Consider the following 20,678-nt stretch of genomic DNA (forward strand, 5'->3'; position numbering starts at 1 on the left):
ATCAATGGACAGATCATGGAAACAGAAACTAAACAGAGATGTAGACAGACTAAGAGAAGTAATGAACCAAATGGACTTAACAGATATTTATAGAACATTCTATCCTAAAACAAAAGGACATACCTTCTTCTCACCACCTCATGGTACTTTCTCCAAAATTGACCATATAATCGGTCACAGAACAGGCCTCAACAGATACAGAAAGATAGACATAATCCCATGCATCCTATCAGACCACCATGGGCTAAAGCTGGTCTTCAATAACAATAAGGGAAGAACACCCACATAAACATGGAAGTTAAACAATGCTTTCTCATCGAAAACCTGGTCAAGGAAGAAATAAAGAAAGAAATTAAAGAGTTCTTGGAATTTAGTGAAAATGAAGGTACAACATACCCAAACTTATGGGACACAATGAAAGCTGTGCTAAGAGGTAAACTCATAGCGCTGAGTGCCTGCAGAAAGAAACAGGAGAGAGCATATATCAGCAACTTGACAGCACACCTAAAAGCTCTAGAACAAAAAGAAGCAAACACACCCAGGAGGAGTAGAAGGCAGGAAATAATCAAACTCAGAGGTGAAATCAACCAACTAGAAAGAAAAAGGACCATACAAAGGATCAACAGAACCAAAAGCTGGTTCTTTGAGAAAATCAACAAGATAGATAAACCCTTAGCCAGACTAACCAGAGGACACAGAGAGTGTGTCCAAATTAACAAAATCAGAAATGAAAAGGGAGACATAACAACAGAATCAGAGGAAATTCAAAAAATCATCAGATCCTACTACAAAAGCCTATATTCAACAAAACTTGAAAATCTGGAGGAAATGGACAATTTCCTAGACAGAAACCAGGTACTGAAGTTAAATCAGGAACAGATAAACCATCTAAACAACCCCATAACTCCTAAAGAAATAGAAGCAGTCATTAAAGGTCTCCCAACCAAAAAGAGTCCAGGTCCAGACGGGTTCAGTGCAGAATTCTATCAGACCTTCATAGAAGACCTCATACCAACACTGTCAAAACTATTCCACAAAATTGAAACAGACAGAGTGCTACGGAATTCCTTCTATGAAGCCACAATTACTCTTATACCTAAACCACACAAAGACCCAACAAAGAGAACTTCAGACCAATTTCCCTAATGAATATCAACGCAAAGATACTCAATAAAATTCTGGCAAACCAAAGGACACTGTGGTTAGGACAAAACGACAACCAACAGATTGGGAAAAGATCTTTACCAATCCTACAACAGATAGAGGCCTTATATACAAAATATACAAGGAACTCAAGAAGTTAGACCGCAGGGAGACAAATAACCCTATTAAAAAATTGGGGTTCATCAACCAAGTAGAAACAAAAAGGACCATAGAAAGAATCAACAGAACCAAAAGTTGGTTCTTTGAGAAAATCAACAAGATAGATAAACCCTTAGCCAGACTAACGAGAGGACACAGAGAGTGTGTCCAAATTAACAAAATCAGAAATGAAAAGGGAGACATAACTACAGATTCGGAGGAAATTCAAAAAATCATCAGATCTTACTATAAAAACCTATATTCAACAAAATTTGAAAATCTTCAGGAAATGGACAATTTCCTAGACAGATACCAGGTATCGAAGTTAAATCAGGAACAGATAAACCAGTTAAACAACCCCATAACTCCTAAGGAAATAGAAGCAGTCATTAAAGGTCTCCCAACCAAAAAGAGCCCAGGTCCAGACGGGTTTAGTGCAGAATTCTATCAAACCTTCATAGAAGACCTCATACCAATATTATCCAAACTATTCCACAAAATTGAAACAGATGGAGCCCTACCGAATTCCTTCTATGAAGCCACAATTACTCTTATACCTAAACCACACAAAGACACAACAAAGAAAGAGAACTTCAGACCAATTTCCCTTATGAATATCGACGCAAAAATACTCAATAAAATTCTGGCAAACCGAATTCAAGAGCACATCAAAACAATCATCCACCATGATCAAGTAGGCTTCATCCCAGGCATGCAGGGATGGTTTAATATACGGAAAACCATCAACGTGATCCATTATATAAACAAACTGAAAGAACAGAACCACATGATCATTTCATTAGATGCTGAGAAAGCATTTGACAAAATTCAACACCCCTTCATGATAAAAGTCCTGGAAAGAATAGGAATTCAAGGCCCATACCTAAACATAGTAAAAGCCATATACAGCAAACCAGTTGCTAACATTAAACTAAATGGAGAGAAACTTGAAGCAATCCCACTAAAATCAGGGACTAGACAAGGCTGCCCACTCTCTCCCTACTTATTCAATATAGTTCTTGAAGTTCTAGCCAGAGCAATCAGACAACAAAAGGAGATCAAAGGGATACAGATCGGAAAAGAAGAGGTCAAAATATCACTATTTGCAGATGACATGATAGTATATTTAAGTGATCCCAAAAGTTCCACCAGAGAACTACTAAAGCTGATAAACAACTTCAGCAAAGTGGCTGGGTATAAAATTAACTCAAATAAATCAGTTGCCTTCCTCTATACAAAAGAGAAACAAGCCGAGAAAGAAATTAGGGAAACGACACCCTTCATAATAGACCCAAATAATATAAAGTACCTCGGTGTGACTTTAACAAAGCAAGTAAAAGATCTGTACAATAAGAACTTCAAGACACTGAGGAAAGAAATTGAAGAAGACCTCAGAAGATGGAAAGATCTCCCATGCTCATGGATTGGCAGGATTAATATGGTAAAAATGGCCATTTTACCAAAAGCAATCTACAGATTCAATGCAATCCCCATCAAAATACCAATCCAATTCTTCAAAGAGTTAGACAGAACAATTTGCAAATTCATCTGGAATAACAAAAAACCCAGGATAGCTAAAGCTATCCTCAACAATAAAAGGACTTCAGGGGGAATCACTATCCCTGAACTCAAGCAGTATTACAGAGCAATAGTGATAAAAACTGCATGGTATTGGTACAGAGACAGACAGATAGACCAATGGAATAGAATTGAAGACCCAGAAATGAACCCACACACCTATGGTCACTTGATTTTTGACAAAGGAGCCAAAACCATCCAATGGAAAAAAGATAGCATTTTCAGCAAATGGTGCTGGTTCAACTGGAGGGCAACATGTAGAAGAATGCAGATCGATCCATCCTTATCACCCTGTACAAAGCTTAAGTCCAAGTGGATCAAGGACCTCCACATCAAACCAGACACACTCAAACTAATAGAAGAAAAACTAGGGAAGCATCTGGAACACATGGGCACTGGAAAAAATTTCCTGAACAAAACACCAATGGCTTATGCTCTAAGATCAAGAATCGACAAATGGGATCTCATAAAACTGCAAAGCTTCTGTAAGGCAAAGGACACTGTGGTTAGGACAAAACGGCAACCAACAGATTGGGAAAAGATCTTTACCAATCCTACAACAGATAGAGGCCTTATTTCCAAAATATACAAAGAACTCAAGAAGTTAGACCGCAGGGAAACAAATAACCCTATTAAAAAATGGGGTTCAGAGCTAAACAAAGAATTCACAGCTGAGGAATGCCGAATGGCTGAGAAACACCTAAAGAAATGTTCAACATCTTTAGTCATAAGGGAAATGCAAATCAAAACAACCCTGAGATTTCACCTCACACCAGTGCGATTGGCTAAGATCAAAAACTCAGGTGACAGCAGATGCTGGCGAGGATGTGGAGAAAGAGGAACACTCCTCCATTGTTGGTGGGATTGCAGACTGGTAAAACCATTCTGGAAATCAGTCTGGAGGTTCCTCAGAAAATTGGACATTGAACTGCCTGAGGATCCAGCTATACCTCTCTTGGGCATATACCCAAAAGATGCCTCAACATATAAAAAAGACACGTGCTCCACTATGTTCATAGCAGCCTTATTTATAATAGCCAGAAGCTGGAAAGAACCCAGATGCCCTTCAACAGAGGAATGGATACAGAAAATGTGGTACATCTACACAATGGAATATTACTCAGCTATCAAAAACAATGACTTTATGAAATTCGTAGGCAAATGGTTGGAAGTGGAAAATATCATCCTGAGTGAGGTAACCCAATCACAGAAAAACACACATGGTATGCACTCATTGATAAGTGGCTATTAGCCCAAATGCTTGAATTACCCTAGATGCCTAGAACAAATGAAACTCAAGACGGATGATCAAAATGTGAATGCTTCACTCCTTCTTTAAAAGGGGAACAAGAATACCCTTGGCAGGGAATAGAGAGGCAAAGATTAAAACAGACACAGAAGGAACACCCATTCAGAGCCTGCCCCACATGTGGCCCATACATATACAGCCACCCAATTAGACAAAATGGATGAAGCAAAGAAGTGCAGGCCGACAGGAGCCGGATGTAGATCGCTCCTGAGAGACACAGCCAGAATACAGCAAATACAGAGGCGAATGCCAGCAGCAAACCACTGAACTGAGAATAGGACCCCCGTTGAAGGAATCAGAGAAAGAACTGGAAGAGCTTGAAGGGGCTCGAGACCCCATATGAACAACAATGCCAAGCAACCAGAGCTTCCAGGACTAAGCCACTACCTAAAGACTATACATGGACTGACCCTGGACTCTGACCCCATAGGTAGCAATGAATATCCTAGTAAGAGCACCAGTGGAAGGGGAAGCCCTCGGTCCTGCTAAGACTGAACCCCCAGTGAACTAGTCTATGGGGGGAGGGCGGTAATGGGGGGAGGATGGGGAGGGGAACACCCATAAAGAAGAGGAGGGGGAGGGATTAGGGGGATGTTTGCCCGGAAACCGGGAAAGGGAATAACAATCGAAATGTAAATAAGAAATACCCAAGTTAATAAAGATGGAGAAAAAAAAGAAAAAAAGAAAAAGTTTTTTTTATTACTATTTAAGACCTTTTCTAACAGGTGCTTGCAGTTTGTTGACTTTTTTGAAAAAATCAAGTTTTAAACTTTATTACAAATTAAAAATGAAGTTCTTAAAAATCTCAACTTAACCAGATTTGAAACAATTTAAAAACCGGTAAAGGTGTATTGAGAAAAACCAGGTCTTTTTTTTTTTCTTAAAAAACACGTTTGTCATTACCAAAAAGAGACATCTTTAGGTAAAAATAATAAAAACCCCACGCTACATAGATAATGCAGACAGTTCTAGTGGATCTGGTCAATGGGCAAAAAGCAAGCACTTAAGGTCTTCAGCTCCAATCTTTGTTCATTTCTTATTGTTGGAATTTCATATTCATTTCTTCTTGTTGGATGACCAAACCGGATGATGGTAGAGATGCTCAGCCTCGGGAGCGGAGGAATTCTCAGCTGGTGGATCGGCTGCTTCTGTCTCTTTGCCATCTTGTGGTTTAGGGTTCTCTGGGTAATTGAAGTTGTGGCGTGGCTGCTGACCTTGGATCTCATCTCCTTGATTTTCTTTGTCCTCTTCATTTCCATCCTCTCTAGGCTGTCTTTGGCAAGGCGGGCCCCTGCGGAATCGTGGTCTGTAACCCCGATACATATTCTGTCTCACTGGTCTACCTTGCTCTCCTGCACCCTGGTTGTCAGCACCCTCCATCACTTCTCCTTGCACAGGGGAGTTGGAATACTGTGGTCGATGCGCATAGGGTCTCCGCAAGTAGTACGGTGGGAACCTTCTTCAGGAGCGCTTTCCGATCCCTCATTCTTTTTCCCACTCTCACTATTCTGGTAATTTTGCTGGTAATTGCGTGGAGGATCCCTACGACGTGGATAGCATCTATAATGGTTACGGTCTGCTGCGTATTTACTGCCTTGAACTGGAACTCCACCAGGGCCTGTAACATTTGCTGCCTCCGCATCCTTTTCTCCTTCAACAACATCAAACTCCACAGTCTCTCCATCTCCTACACTGCGAAGGTACTTCCTGGGGTTATTCTTCTTTATGGCAGTCTGGTGTACAAATACGTCTTCCTTGGTGTCATTCCTGTTGAAACCGTATCCGTTCCTTACATTGAACCATTTTACTGTTCCCAAAACCGTTGCGATGACCTTCTCGTCCCCGCCGCTGGGCGCTGCGGATGTGAGACCGCCCGGGCGGCCAATACCGGCGCCGCTGCCTGTGGAGCGGGGCTTGGTGTTGGCCGCGCTGAGGGGCGGGGGCGGCAGGCAGCTGCTGGGTCTCGGCCTCGCTGCTCATGGTTGCGGTGATGGTGACTGGGGCCCGCGGCCGCGGCGGGGCTCTCAGGGCTGTCTGGGGTCCGCTCTCCGCTCCCGCTCCCGATCGAACTCAAGAAAAAGTTTAAGTCTAAAAAATTCCTATAGGGTTGGGGATTTAGCTCAGTGGTAGAGCGCTTGCCTAGCAAGCGCAAGGCCCTGGGTTCGGTCCCCAGCTCCGAAAAAAAGAAAAAAGAGAAAAAAAAATCCTATAATCAAATATAAAGGGAAACACAGCATCTCAAAAACCCGTGGGACTTACTCAAAGCAGTCCTGAGCTATATAAATGCCTAAATTTAAAAAACAAACCAATGTCAGGCCCTAGAAAATGGCTCAGTGTATAAGAGGACTTCTTGTTCTTGCAGAGGACCGGAATTTGATTCCCAGTACCCACATGGCAGCTAACAATCATCCATATTTCCAGTTTCTGGGGATCCAACACCCTCTTCTGACCTCTGTGATCACAAGGCACGCACATGATGAACATGCAAGCAAAGTATCCGTACACATAAAAACAAAACAAAAACAACTAAATGTCCATCCCATTCTCCTTCTGCTGAGTCTTCAGCAAGCACCTCATTGGAGAAAATGGATACACCATTACAGATTTCTGCTATTTTCTCTCTTTTATACCCATGCTGCACCTGTGACTGGACAGTAACTATGGTGATTCTGGGTTTGGTTTGAGAGTGACGAACATCCACCATTGTTTCAGACGCCATATATGCAGGTCCTGGAAGACTAAAAGGGACAAAACTAGCAGAGAAGGCTTTTTCCAACCTAACAAACACTGGCTCTGTCAGCTCCTCCTGGTCAGTGCGATCCTTCTCTAACAGCCACGTTGTCATGCCCCACCAGGCTCTTAGCCACACACCTATGGGTACAAACCATGCCTGGGCTAGGCTCACAACTCATGCTTCTTGTGGTTAAACATCCTGCAATCCATGGAAGCATAGACCCAGGCCAGGGAAACAATCATGCCCCTGGATCAATTTCCTTTCTACCTAATGCTGAAGCCTTTCAAGAAGCCTGCTTTTCTTCCTCTGCGTGTCAAGCAAGATTCTGTGAGGTAAAGATGGAGATCCAGGGACTGAGACAGCAGGTGGGAAGAGACCAAGGAAGGAGATGCAGGCAGAAATGATAGATGGAATTATGGTAACCTACACTACCCACGACCTCTACCAAAGCCTCCAGGGTGGCCCCTGGAGCAAAGAGGGCCAGCAGTGCCTGAGGATACTCAACACTGAAGAGGAGCCCAGTTGGTGGGCATTTAGGAGGGTTGGACATGTAGGTCAGAGGATCAAGCACAGGGACAGAGGGTCTGCTGGGGCATCTCCCTGCTTGTTGTGTGGCTGTGGCTATAACAATGGTTGTAGCTGATAGTGACCTTTAGATATCAATGAAGGTAGCAATGCTGCCATTGTGCTCTGGGTGTGTCACCCTTTGCCCAGATAAGGATCCTAGGCAAGTTTCCTAGTCTTAGGGTACACAGAAGTCCCCAGTCTCAACATGCTGCAGATTGGAGAGGCTTCCTTATTGCACAGTCTGTCTGCATGCTCAGATCAAACTTCTCTTTTTAAGTGTGTATTTTGTGTAATACCATGTCACCTTGACGTGGCATACATGATGCCCAGGATTACTTAAAAAGGGAGGTTTGGCCGGGTGTGGTGACATAAACCTGTAAACATGTCAGTCTGAGTAAGGTAGAGGAGGTAAAAGGCTCTCCAAATGCCAGGTAGTCTAGGTTACACAGCAGCCAACTCCAAACAGACTCAACAGACTGGATTTGTACCTTCATTTATTTAAATGTATATCTAACAGTAATAATTAAGAAAGAGGAGGCCATAAACTTGGGAAAGGATTCATGGGAAGCATAGAAGGGAGGGAGGAAACAGAAAATGTGTAATTATATTAATTATTATATGTGCAATCCTATTAATTAGTTTAACTAATACTGGAATGAATTAGCAAGAGTGGAGTAATCTGTGTGGATGGAAATATGTTCTTGTTGACCTTCAACAGTTATTTTAAATGCCTTTCAGATTTTGATTCTCAGCCTTGGTATGGTGGATGAGGACTTCCTACCCACGAACCCCAGGAGCTGTTGGCCTCTGCTGGTTTTCATCTTGTCCTTGGTATCAACATCAGTGAGTAAGACTGCACCACCCCTGTGATGAGATGTGCTTCTAAACTTCTTGCAGCTTGAGAATTCACCTGGTGGGTAGTGGGAGGTCAGAGATTCAATACTGCAGGTTCAACCCACTACATACTGAAGACTTCTTGGCCACCCTAGATTTTGTTCACACCATAAAGGAAAGAACTGGCGGGACTCTGAAGACTGATCTGAAGTACACAGCAGCACAGATGGTGAGAGTCTGTGAGTTCCACTCCAATAGACAGGGTCTCCCATATATCCTGCTCAGAGACAAATGTTCAAAACTAAAGCCTAGGATGTGTTTTCCAGGTAAGATTACCCTGGCTCTCTTGGACTTGTTCCATCCCATAACCAATCTCCCCTCCCAAGGCTGCTTTCTCCTTCTCTGGACCCAATAACCATGTTCTTCCTGATTCTCCAGGGGTAGATGTTACCTGCTAATGTAGGGGCTTACTGATGGACGAGTACATAGAAGACACTGAGGACCCCCGATGCTCTCCAAGTTAAGTTCCATGAGATGATGGCAGACTTCATGTTTATGACCCCTGCTCTGCAAGCAGCACATCTGCAGTTTGAGTACATCTGTAAAGAGAGTCAGATTGAGACTCCTGGTATTAGAAATTCTCCTCCATGAAGGATATCATGGGCTCAGTCTTTGGTACTAGAAAAAAGGGGCCTGATTCATAAGAAGTATCTCAGAGCTGGATGAGTCCTGTGACACCCAGGCTCTGTCTATATTTTTATCAGGACCCTGAGGGCTCTCTCATCTAAGTAAATCCCATGTCTAATGGGAGTGAAATCTGTTCTAGTTACAGATAAGAAATCTGAGGTAGTCATGCTCTATTGTTTGCCCAAACTACTCAGGTATAAAAGCCAAAGTTGCGATTAACCAAGGCTCATGCTTCAGCCCTGGAGTCCATGCTCTCTCCCAACACCTCAGCCCTCCAACAATTGATTCCTCACAACTGTAGACCAAGGTATCATTATGCAAAAGATGAGTCAGGACAGCTCCATGTGAGAGGCCACTTTGTCATCATGTGTCCACACTCAGGGTTCCCATGCCCCTGCCTACTCCCATGAGTTCCTGTACTACCCCAAACTCTTCAGAGACATCAGACAACGTCATGTGAAGGCCAACTATGATGGTGAGATCACCTTTGTCGATATCTTTGGATTCTCCTTTGGGAGCAGCAAACATGAGTCTTCTTTTCATGAGCCAGATGGCAACCCAGATGAGTACTTGAGGGGTGACTGGGCCCTGTTAAGTAACTGTCCAGTAAGAGCCTCTTCCAGCCATCTTATAAATAGCTTAAAAGCCCACACTAGTGTGAGAGTCTGAACCCTTCCCTGTCTAGACTGGTGCTCCTGTCTACCTGTCCCCTCCCTGACCACGGAGTCAGACCTCATATGAAAGAGACTCAACGTTAGTCCATGCTATTGCCATAAATGACTTCACCATGTCAGAGGGAAGACTGAGCCATGAGGAGATTGAATTAGAGCCCTGACCTGCTGACTCAGTCCTCAACCTTAGCACCTCTAGTTCTGTCTTCTCTGGAAGTTAAAGGCTATGATTTAACACTACTGTCTACATTGTGGTCAGCTTGGAGCAAGATCCCAGAAGACAGCTCCAGGTCACAAGCCACCATGTCATAGTGTGTCCTTGTCCTCAGGTCTCCATGTCCTAGTCTACTTCTATGAGCTCTGGCATCAGCCCTACTTTCTCAAGGACTCTAAGCCATCCCACATGAAGGGCAACCATCGTAATAAGCATCTTTTTCTCATCAGATTGTCCTATTGTGTGGTAATGAGTCTTTCTCATTCCCCAGAAGCTGAGTAACTAAGGGATGATTGCCCCTACTTTTCAGGTGTCTTGAAGAAGGATTGGATCAAATGTGGGCCATTTGACAGCTAAAAACACTGCTGTGGGATTAGAATTCAAGCTCTTTCCACTCAAGCCTGTGTTTCCTCCTGTTTCCCTTTCCAACTGACCATAGTAGCATGAATAGGGGTATATTATCTCATTCATTAATCCATAGGTTTGTTTATGAGGCCTGGTTTGTTTTGTTTTTGTTTTGTTTTTTGTTTTTTCTTTTTTTTTTTTTTTGAGAAAGGGTATCACAGAGTTGGCGTGGTGGTCCTACACAACCTAGCATGGTCTGAAACCCAAGGCCATGTGTTCCTTCTGCCTAGAGGCCTGAGATAACAGGTTGTGTCTCTATTCCAAGAAAGGTATCTGAAAGTCATGACTTTTTTTCTCAGACTACTACTCTATGACAGAGGTAAGGAAGGCATTCTGTGTAGTAATGAGCCTAGGAGAGCTTCCATTGGAGGCTAGGACCAGTAAGGGCAGAATAGGGAAGGGGTAAGCCTGGATCCTGGCAGGTGTGATGTAGACATATGCAGGGCCCAGGGTCAAGCTCAGGAGGTACGTATGGAATATGAACTGGCAGCTGCATGCTGGGTCAGGACCAAGATTGTCTGAAGGATTGGATCAAATGTGGGTCACGTGCAACTAGAGCAAGATATGCCAATTGTCTGCAATTTACCTCTCTGAGGAAGAGTTGTTGAGCAGGAGGAGGGTATACTGGACCAAATGTATATGACATATATTAGTGGACACCCCTCAGCCTCCCTAGACAGAGGATTTTTATCCAGGGGTCCCCTTATCTGTGGTGACCTCATCAACATGCATGGATTCTTCACCAATAGGAGCCTCCTTGACAATGCCAGAGCCCACTCAGGCAGGAATCTCTTGTGGGGGATTCATTGACATACAGACCCTAAGAGAACACAAATGCCAGCCCAGGTTACTGTATCCAGCAAAACTCTCAATTAACATAGATGGAGAAACCAAGATATTCCATGACAAAACCAAATTTACACAATATCTTTCTACAAATCCAGCCCGACAAAGGATAACAGATGGCAAAGCACAACACAAGGAGGCAAGCTACACCCTAGAAAAAGCAAGAAACTAATCTTTTCGCAACAAAACAAATAGAAGAGAAGCACACAAACATAACCTCACCTCCAAATATGAAAATAACAGGAAACAACAATCACTATTCCTGAATATCTCTCAACATCAATGGACTCAATTCCCCAATAAAAAGACACAGAAAAACAAACTGGATATGCAATGAGGACCCTGCATTCTGCTGCCTACAGGAAACACACCTCAGAGACAAAGACAGACACTACCTCAGATTGAAAGGCTGGAAAACAACTTTCAAAGCAAATGATCTGAAGAAGCAAGCTGGAGTAGCCATTCTAATATCGAATAAAATGGACTTTCAACCAAAAGTCATCAAAAAAGATAAGGAAGGACACTTCATATTCATCAAAGGAAAAATCCACCAAGATGAGCTCTCAATCCTAAATATCTATGCTCCAAATACAAGGGCACCTACATACATAAAAGAAACCTTACTAAAAGCTCAAAGCACACATTGCACCTCACACAATGATAGTAGGAGTTTTCAACACCCTACTCTCATCAATGGACAGATCATGGAAACAGAAACTAAACAGAGATGTAGACAGACTAAGAGAAGTCATGAACCAAATGGATTTAACAGATATTTATAGAACATTCTATCCTAAAACAAAAGGATATACCTTCTTCTCACCACCTCATGGTACTTTCTCCAAAATTGACCATATAATCGGTCACAAAACAGGCCTCAACAGATACAGAAAGATAGAAATAATCCCATGCGTCCTATCAGATTACCATGGACTAAGGCTGGTCTTCAATAACAATAAGGGAAGAACACCCACATAAACATGGAAGTTAAACAATGCTTTACTCAACGAAAACCTGGTCAAGGAAGAAATAAAGAAAGAAATTAAAGACTTCTTAGAATTTAATGAAAATGAAGGCACAACATAAAATGAAAGCTGTGCTAAGAGGAAAACTCATAGCTCTGAGTGCCGGCAGAAAGAAACAGGAGAGACCATACGTCAACAGCTTGACAGCACACCTAAAAGCTCTAGAACAAAAAGAAGCAAATACACCCAGGAGGAGTAGAAGGCAGGAAATAATCAAACTCAGGGCTGAAATCAACGAAGGAGAAACAAAAAGGACCATAGAAAGAATCAACAGAACCAAAAGTTGGTTCTTTGAGAAAATCAACAAGATAAATAAACCCTTAGTCAGACTAATGAGAGGACACAGAGAGTGTGTCCAAGTTAAAAAAAAAGATCAGAAATGAAAAGGGAGACATAACTACAGATTCAGAGGAAATTCAAAAAATCATCAGATCCTACTACAAAAGCCTATATTCAACAAAACTTGAAAATCTGGAGGAAATGGACAATTTTCTAGACAAATACCAGGTACCAAAGTTAAATCAGGAACAGATAAACCATCTAAACAACCCCATAACTCCTAAGGAAATAGAAGCAGTCATTAAAGGTCTCCCAACCAAAAAGAGACGGGTTCAGTGCAGAATTCTATCAGACCTTCATAAAAGACCTCATACCAATACTATCCAAACTATTCCACAAAATTGAAACAGATGGAGCACTACCAAATTCCTTCTATGAAGCCACAATTACTCTTATACCTAAACCACACAAAGACCCAACAAAGAGAACTTCAGACCAATTTCCCTTATGAATATTGACGCAAAGATACTCAATAAAATTCTTGCAAACCGAATCCAAGAGCACATCAAAACAGTCATCCACCATGGTCAAGTAGGCTTCATCCCAGGTATGTAGGGGTTTAATATACAGAAAACCATCAACGTAATCCACTGTATAAACAAACTGAAAGATAAAAACCACATGATCATTTCATTAGATGCTGAGAAAGCATTTGACAAAATTCAACACCCCTTCATGATAATAGTCCTGGAAAGAATAGGAATTCAAGGCCCACAGCTAAACATAGTAAACAGACAGCAAACCAGTAGCTAACATTAAACTAAATGGAGAGAAACTTGAAGCAATCCCACTAAAATCAGGGACTAGACAAGGCTGCCCACTCTCTCCCTTATTCAATATAGTTCTTGAAGTTCTAGCCAGAGCAATCAGACAACAAAAAGGAGGTCAAAGGGATTCAGATTGGAAGAAGTCAAAATATCACTATTTGCAGATGATATGATAGTATATTTAAGTGACCTCAAAAATTCCACCAGAGGACTACTAAACCTGATAAACACCTTCAGCAAAGTGGCTGGGTATAAAATTAACTCAAATAAATCAGTAGCCTTCCTCTACACAAAAGATAAACAAGTTGGGAAAGAAATTAGGGAAACAACACCCTTCATAATAGTCCCAAATAATATATAATACCTTGGTGTGACTTTAACCAAGCAAGTGAAAGATCTGTACAATAAGAACTTCAAGCCTCTGAAGAAAGAAATTGAAGAAGATCTCAGAAGATGGAAAGATCTCCCATGCTCATGGATTGGCAGGATTAATATAGTAAAAATGTCCATTTTACCAAAAGCGATCTACAGATTCAATGCAATCCCCATCAAAATTCCTACTCAGTTCTTCATAGAGTTAGACAGAACAATTTGCAAATTCATATGGAATAACAAAAAACCCAGGAGAGCTAAAGTTATATTCAACAATAAAAGAATTTCTGGCAGAATCGCCATCCCTGACCGCAAGCAGTATTACAGAGCAATAGTGATAAAAACTACAGAGACAGGCAGATAGACCAGAATTGAAAATCCAGAAATGAACCCACACACCTATGGTCACTTGATTTTTGACAAAGGAACCAAAACCATCCAATGGAAAAAAGATAGCATTTTCAGCAAATGGTGCTGGTTCAACTGGAGGTCAGCATGCAGAATGCAAATCAACCCATGCTTATCACCCTGTAGAAAGCTTAAGTCCAAGTGAATCAAGGACGTCCACATCAAACCAGATTCACTCAAACTAAAAGAAGAAAAAGTGGGGAAGAGTCTTGAACACATGGGCACTGGAGAAAATTTCCTGAACAAAACACAAATTATGCTCTAAGATCAAGAATTGACAAATGGGATCTCATAAAACTGCAAAGCTTCTGTAAGGCAAAGACACTGTTGTTAGGACAAAACGGCAACCAACAGATTGGGAAAAGATCTTTACCAATCCTACAACTGATAGAGGGCTTATATCCAAAATATACAAAGAACTCATAAAGTTAGACTCCAGGGAGACAAATAACCCTATTAAAAATGGGGTTCAGAGCTAAACAAAGAATTCACAGTTGAGGAATGTTGCTTGACATCCTTAGTCATAAGGGAAATGCAAATCAAAACAACCCTGAGGTTCCACCTCACACCAGTCAGAATGGCTAAGATCAAAAACTCAGGTGACAGCAGATGCTGGTGAGGATGTGGAGAAAGAGGAACACTCCTCCATTGTTGGTGGGATTGCAGACTGGTACAACCATTCTGGAAATCAGTCTGGAGATTCCTCAGAAACTTGGACATTGCACTACCTGAAGACCCAGCTATACCACTCCTGGGCATATACCCAAAAGATGCCCCAACATATAACAAAGACACGTGCTCCACTATGTTCATAGCAACCTTATTTATAATAGCCAGAAGCTGGAAAGAACCCAGATGCCCTTCAACAGAGGAATAGATACAGAAAATGTGGTACATCTACACAATGGAATACTACTCAGCTATCAAAAACAGTGACTTCATGAAATTCGTAGGCAAATGGAATGAACTAGAAAATATCATCCTGAGTGAGCTAACCCTATCACAGAAAAACACACATGGTATGCAGTCATTGATAAATGGATATTAGCCCAAAAGCTGGAATTACCCAAAATGCAATGCACAGACCACATGAAGCTCAAGAAAGGTGACCGAAATGCGGATGCTTCCACTCCTTCTTAAAAAGGGGAACAAAAATATCCATAGGAGGGGATAGGGAGGCAAAGTTTAGAGCAGCGACTCAAGGAATGGCCATTCAGAGCCTGCCCCACATGTGGCCCATAAATATACAGCCACCGAAACTAGATAAGGTGGATGAAGCTAAGAAATGCATGCTGAAAGGGACCAGATATAGATCTCTCCTGAGAGACACAGCCAGAGCATGTCCAATACAGAGGCGAATGCTAGCCTCAAACCACTGAACTAAGAACGGAATACCCTTTGGGGAAATTAGAAGAAGGATTGAAAGAGCTGAAGGAGCTTGCCACCCCGTAAGAGCAACAATGCCAACCAACCAGAGCTTCCAGGAACTAAACCACTACCCAAAGACTATACACGGACTGACCGATGGCTCCAACCGCATATGTAGCAGAGGATGGCCTTGTTAGGGCACCAGTGGAAGGGGAAGCCCTTGGTCCTGCTAAGGTTGGACCCCCAGTGCAGGGGAATGTCGGGGGTGGCAGTAAGGGCGGGTGGATGGAGGGGGACACCCTTATGGAGGAGGGGGAGGGGATCAGGGCTGATGGACAGGAAACCGGGAAGGGGAATAACATTTGAAATGTAAGTAAAGAAATATATCCAATTTAAAAAAAAAAGAAAAAAGAATCAGAAGCTCTGTGACTTTTACAAGAGCAGAGAGCACGGTTGCCAGGACGGCTGCCTAAAAGGTCAAGTGGGCTAACAGTAGGGAGTACTAGATTTCTGCCGCGTCCACAAAATGAGAGCTCCTAGGAACGTTTCAGAGCTTCTGTGCGCATGCAGCCAGCAATGTGGAAAGACTTGTGTACACATCTGAGCCACAACATCCAGGACAATGGCCTCTGACAAGCCTGCCTTTCCAAACTTCATGAAGTTTCTTATCATTCAAGTCTAACCCAAACAGAAAAATGGGAGGTTACAACTCGAACACAAGCAACCCAGGCATAGTTTGGACATTTTTATGGGACAGACCTTGAGTTGATTCAAATGTGAGTGCAAAGCACCCTCCACTAAGTCATCTCAACACTACTTAGCCACAGAGGTCATAGGTCTTCCACATTAAAAATCCACCTACTATAAAATGCTTCTAGCACAATTACTGAAATATGATCACAGTTCCTGTCAGTTACAATCTACTTTTTTCTTTTATTTTTTGAAACAGAAATAGATTTCAAGAAGTTGGTGGGATTTGTTAAAATGAATTACTAAAGCTGCAGTCTACTATATGCAGAGAGAGGATGGTTAATTGCCTAACTCAATAATTGACAAGCAAGAAAAGGCTTTGTTATTTTTATTCAAAATAAACAATGCACCAGGGGCTGTCTTCAGGGTCATTTGCCTTATGTGTTCTTTTTGACCCTGATGTAGCTATGTTCACTGTCTAGATGGGCACTCTGTTGTCAAAACCCTCAGGTAAATGATGATTGGATCTCACTAAACGTTATAATCCCTTATCTAAAGCTGGACTAAGCTTGGCCAATTGAGCCTGGAAGGGATGGATATCTGCAGATCTGTGGAGATGGTTTTATTCACTTAGGTGCTCAAATGCCCACACGTCTCTTCCTTTGTCCCTGTCCTTAGAATGCAGAACTGACATTTAATCAGGATTCCAGAGAAATTAAAGCCCCCACACTGCCGAGCTGGACTTGTGGTAGATGCTTGCTAGCCTATCCTTTCCTTATTCTTTCAGCCACATCCTTCAATGGCATCTTCTGAGAAAAGACTTATGCGTTTGATTCTTCTGATGTCACACAGGCACAGGCAGGGAGGAGGAAGGGCCCTGGTGGCTGCTGGTGGAGAACAGGATGTTACTGATGACAGGAGTGTTGTGGGGCTTGGTCATTTCTATTCCTCCTGAGGATGCAATTTAAAAAAAAAAAAAAACAACTCTTCCTCATGACTGAAGGAGATTTTCACACGTAAGACATAAACCAGCAGCCGGTGTATCAGTGACATGTCACGGCGTCACTCTGCACACAGGTACAGGGAAGTTCACAGACTGTGGGTATGGAGAAGGGACTGTCGGGGTAGTAGGTGTGAGAATCGCAGTCTCTTGTTTCCACCAGGATCTCTACTTCTGTTTTTCTTCCACAGCAGTGAATGACTCATCCCCACTGTCTCACTGCCTCTTTGTTGAAGTTTATGTTTTTTCCTGTTGAATTTGTCTAACAGGGTTCAGCATTCCTAGAGAAGTCAACTTTACTGTCACCTTGTGCCCAGGGCACCTTACGTAGGACACAAGTGGAAGACAGTACCGCGGGCGCCCCCTGGTGGCTTCTACTGAACTTACTTCATATAATGAGAAGATGAAAGACTAATTCTGAGAAAGGTGTACTGTGTACAGTAAATTTCCTTTAAACAAATGTTCATATGTGATGCTTATTTTACTAGAAAAAAATTGCAATAGATTTTATAAACAATTTAATTTAATAATTATTTATTATATAAATACATTTAAAAATTAAAGATTTAAAATAAAAATTAAGTTTCAAAAAGTTTTCAATAGTCTTTAATTTTAAAAGAAAAATTGTTTCTGAATGTAGCTTATTCCCAATGTGATCAGTACTCTAGCTGGAGGACAGGATGTGCAAACTTGCTCAAATACATGTATTTTACATGACCGTCCTCCTGCACAAAAGGGAATCTTCTGATCTGTAGTTTAGTTGCTAATTAAAGCATCTGGGTAACACACCATTTTCTTCAAATATCCATAGAGCCTTTTGCAATCTCAAATAAATTTCACCTATCTTTTTAGGGAGGGGGGATGAGAATACTCCCCCATTTTTCTTCTTTTTGCATTTTTACTCTCTTTTTTTTTTTTTTTTTTTTTTTGGTGGTCGAACAAATCAGTGGACTCTATTGCTTCTGGGGTGTGGGGCTCAGGAGCTCTTGGTGGGGCGGGTCCGTTTCCTCTTCACCACCACAGGCTTCTGGCTTCGAAGGATGGCACTGGCCCTGCGGACGGTCGCCACACGCAGATCAGGGCGGTACTTGTTCTTTCGGATCATGTGCCTGATGCTGCTGAGGGTAGCTCGACCATTCTTGTTGATGGTGGTCCTCACGTAGGAAGTGGCAGGTTTTCACTGACCGGATCTGCGTTTCATAACCACCACGACCCCTTTGCCATCAGCCACCGGCTTTGTAGTGGAAGGAGTTTCGGGCCTTCAGATTATTGGGCTCCGTGCTGTACATCTGCTTATTCCTCTTGATCAAGAAACTGGAGCAGTTCCGAACGACCATCCATTGTAGATGCGGGGACAAAGCTGCGACTCCTCTCCCTGCGGCTGCCGGAGACGGAAAGAAAGCTCCTCTATTTTTTTAAAGATTTTCTTTTTATTATGTATAGTGTTCTGCCTGCACGCCAGAAGGGGGCGCCACGATCACATTACAGATGGTTGCTTGGACTTGAACTCAGGACCTCTGGAAGGCCAGTGCTCTTAACCTCTGAGCCATCTCTCCAATGCATTTTTGTTCTTTTTTTTTTTTTTAATTATATGTAAGTACACTGTAGCTGTCTTCAGACACACCAGAAGAGGGCATCAGATCTCATTACAGATGGTTGTGAGCCACCATGTGGTTGCTGGGATTTGAACTCAGGACCTCTGGAAGAGCAGTCAGTGCTCTTAACCACTGAGCCATCTCTCCAGCCCTCATTTTTATTCTCAATATAATTCCCCAGTATCACTTTACCCATAATTTAGTTAATGTGCTTTAATTTTCTGGTAACGAACAAATTTATACTAGATAAAGATGACTAGATGGAAGAAATATGCATCACACTTGACAGTTTTCAAAAGCAGACTCTGTTAATTATGAATGTGTGCATCTGAAAGCTGCTCTCTTAATTTGCTGATACAAAAGTAATTGCTGAGCACACTCCAGAGGAACAGCACTTTTTAATTTATTGTTTACTAGTGTGAATTTCATGAAATAACAAATTGAAAAGGAGATTTTCCTGTATACTGTGCTTCCTGGGAGTTAGATGGTCAGGAAGTGACACTGAGCAGCCACAACAACGTAGTTGAGTTAAACGACACTCAGTGCACGCAGAATTGTGTAGGAATTTCTGGACAACCCTGGTGAACAAACTTGTGTTCTAACAGGCCTGGTTAGCTGACTACTTAGTGTTTTGCAGGCTGTCCTCTCTCAGCTAAATTCTACTTGGTGTACCTTGCTATCTCCTAAGCTTTAGCAAGTCCTTTACAACTTCAATTCTACTCTTTAATATCACGGATTGATACTGCATTGCTACCCAGCATATGAGATGCCTTTTACAACCTCCACAAAATAACTCCAAATGGATCTTACACCTTAATGCTAAACGCTAAGAACAGAACTTGTAGAAACTAAGCTTCTGAATTTGAGATCACGCCAAGGATCTTTCCACACACAAGCCAAACGCTCTGCACAGATGCAGTCCCCACAGTGAAGTTATTTAGAGGCTGACGCTGGGTCCAGTGAGAGGCTAGGATTTCACAGGTGGCCGCTCAGCCCCGGGAAAGACCCACCACACCAGCTCCCGCTGCTCAGTCCCCTGCACGCAAGCACAAACACTCACAGACACACACGGACACACACACACCACCACCACCACCACCACCACCACCACCACCACCACCACCACCACCACCACCACCACCACCACCACCACCACCACCACCACCACCACCACCACCTTTGTGGGCAGTGACCCTGTGCTCACGATGCCGCAACTTTGGAGCTTGCCTGAGCAAACCTCACAGAAACCAGCAGCAGGACAGAGAGCACAGCACGCAGGACCATTTAAGACTAAGCGAATCCTGCACCAGGGCACCCGGAAAAGCCCGCCTTCTCTTCTGATTAGCAGGTCCGTTGAAGGCTCTGATTGGCCAGTAGTCTTGAGTGAGTGACTTGAGCACCTCCGTGAGCGTTAGAGTGAGCTCAAGGTACAATGTAGGATACACAGTTCTCGGCCCAAGCTTCAAGCCCAGGGCCAGATCTTTTCCAGATCTACAGGGATTTGCATTTCAGTAGCACTTGTGCCTGTCCTCCAATAGCGTTCTCACCTGTCTCCCCGCCCAGCCCCAGGAAGGACCCACCACGCCACCGACCACTGCTCAGCCGCTTGCTCCTCCCCTTTTAGGGCAGTGACCCTGTGCTCACCCGGTCCTCACTTTAACCTGAGCTCCCCTCACAAGACTCAGTAGGCTCTTTCCTTTCTTTCTCCTGGAATCAGGGTAAATAGCTGGTATAGCCCCTTACTCCACTTGCAGTGGAGTTATCAATCTGTCCCACAAGTGGAAGGTTGCCCAAGATATTAACAATTAGAGATTTGAGGAAACAAGAGTTTTGTTTTGTGGCTGTTAACACACCAAAGCTGGCTGGGCCTCCAGGTTCTCCCAGCACTGCTCAGTCCCCACCTGTAACAGGGCTTGTCTGGCATACTCCACCTTGTACCTTGAACTTTACAGCGCAGGGGCCGAGTT

General features: G+C 42.8%; 1 long non-coding RNA gene and 3 pseudogenes across 5 annotated transcripts; all 4 read right to left on the reverse strand.

The window, feature by feature from the left end:
- Window positions 1-4,866: 4,866 nt before the first annotated feature.
- Window positions 4,867-5,939, reverse strand: LOC148007958 (Y-box-binding protein 1 pseudogene; annotated as a pseudogene).
- Window positions 4,867-6,261, reverse strand: LOC148007959 (Y-box-binding protein 1 pseudogene; annotated as a pseudogene). The gene has a single exon (XR_015648391.1). The product of XR_015648391.1 is annotated as a Y-box-binding protein 1 pseudogene (transcript).
- A 1,705-nt stretch (window positions 6,262-7,966) lies between these two features.
- Ybx1-ps17 (Y box binding protein 1, pseudogene 17) lies at window positions 7,967-20,007 on the reverse strand. 4 transcript variants are annotated; one of them, XR_015648395.1, is made up of 3 exons: window positions 19,889-20,007; window positions 8,776-8,923; window positions 7,967-8,400 (listed from the first exon to the last, which is right to left on the reverse strand). It is a non-coding gene; the product is annotated as a Y box binding protein 1, pseudogene 17 (long non-coding RNA). The 4 variants fall into 4 exon arrangements; XR_015648394.1 differs by having other exon boundaries at window positions 7,967-8,601; XR_015648396.1 differs by having other exon boundaries at window positions 7,968-8,400; window positions 19,916-20,007.
- LOC148007960 (large ribosomal subunit protein eL28 pseudogene) lies at window positions 18,085-18,531 on the reverse strand (annotated as a pseudogene).
- Window positions 20,008-20,678: the final 671 nt, after the last annotated feature.

The sequence above is a fragment of the Rattus norvegicus genome, chromosome 1, assembly GCF_021556685.1.
Source record: "Rattus norvegicus strain SHRSP/BbbUtx chromosome 1, alternate assembly SHRSP_T2T, whole genome shotgun sequence".
Classification (NCBI taxonomy): Eukaryota; Metazoa; Chordata; class Mammalia; order Rodentia; family Muridae; genus Rattus; species Rattus norvegicus.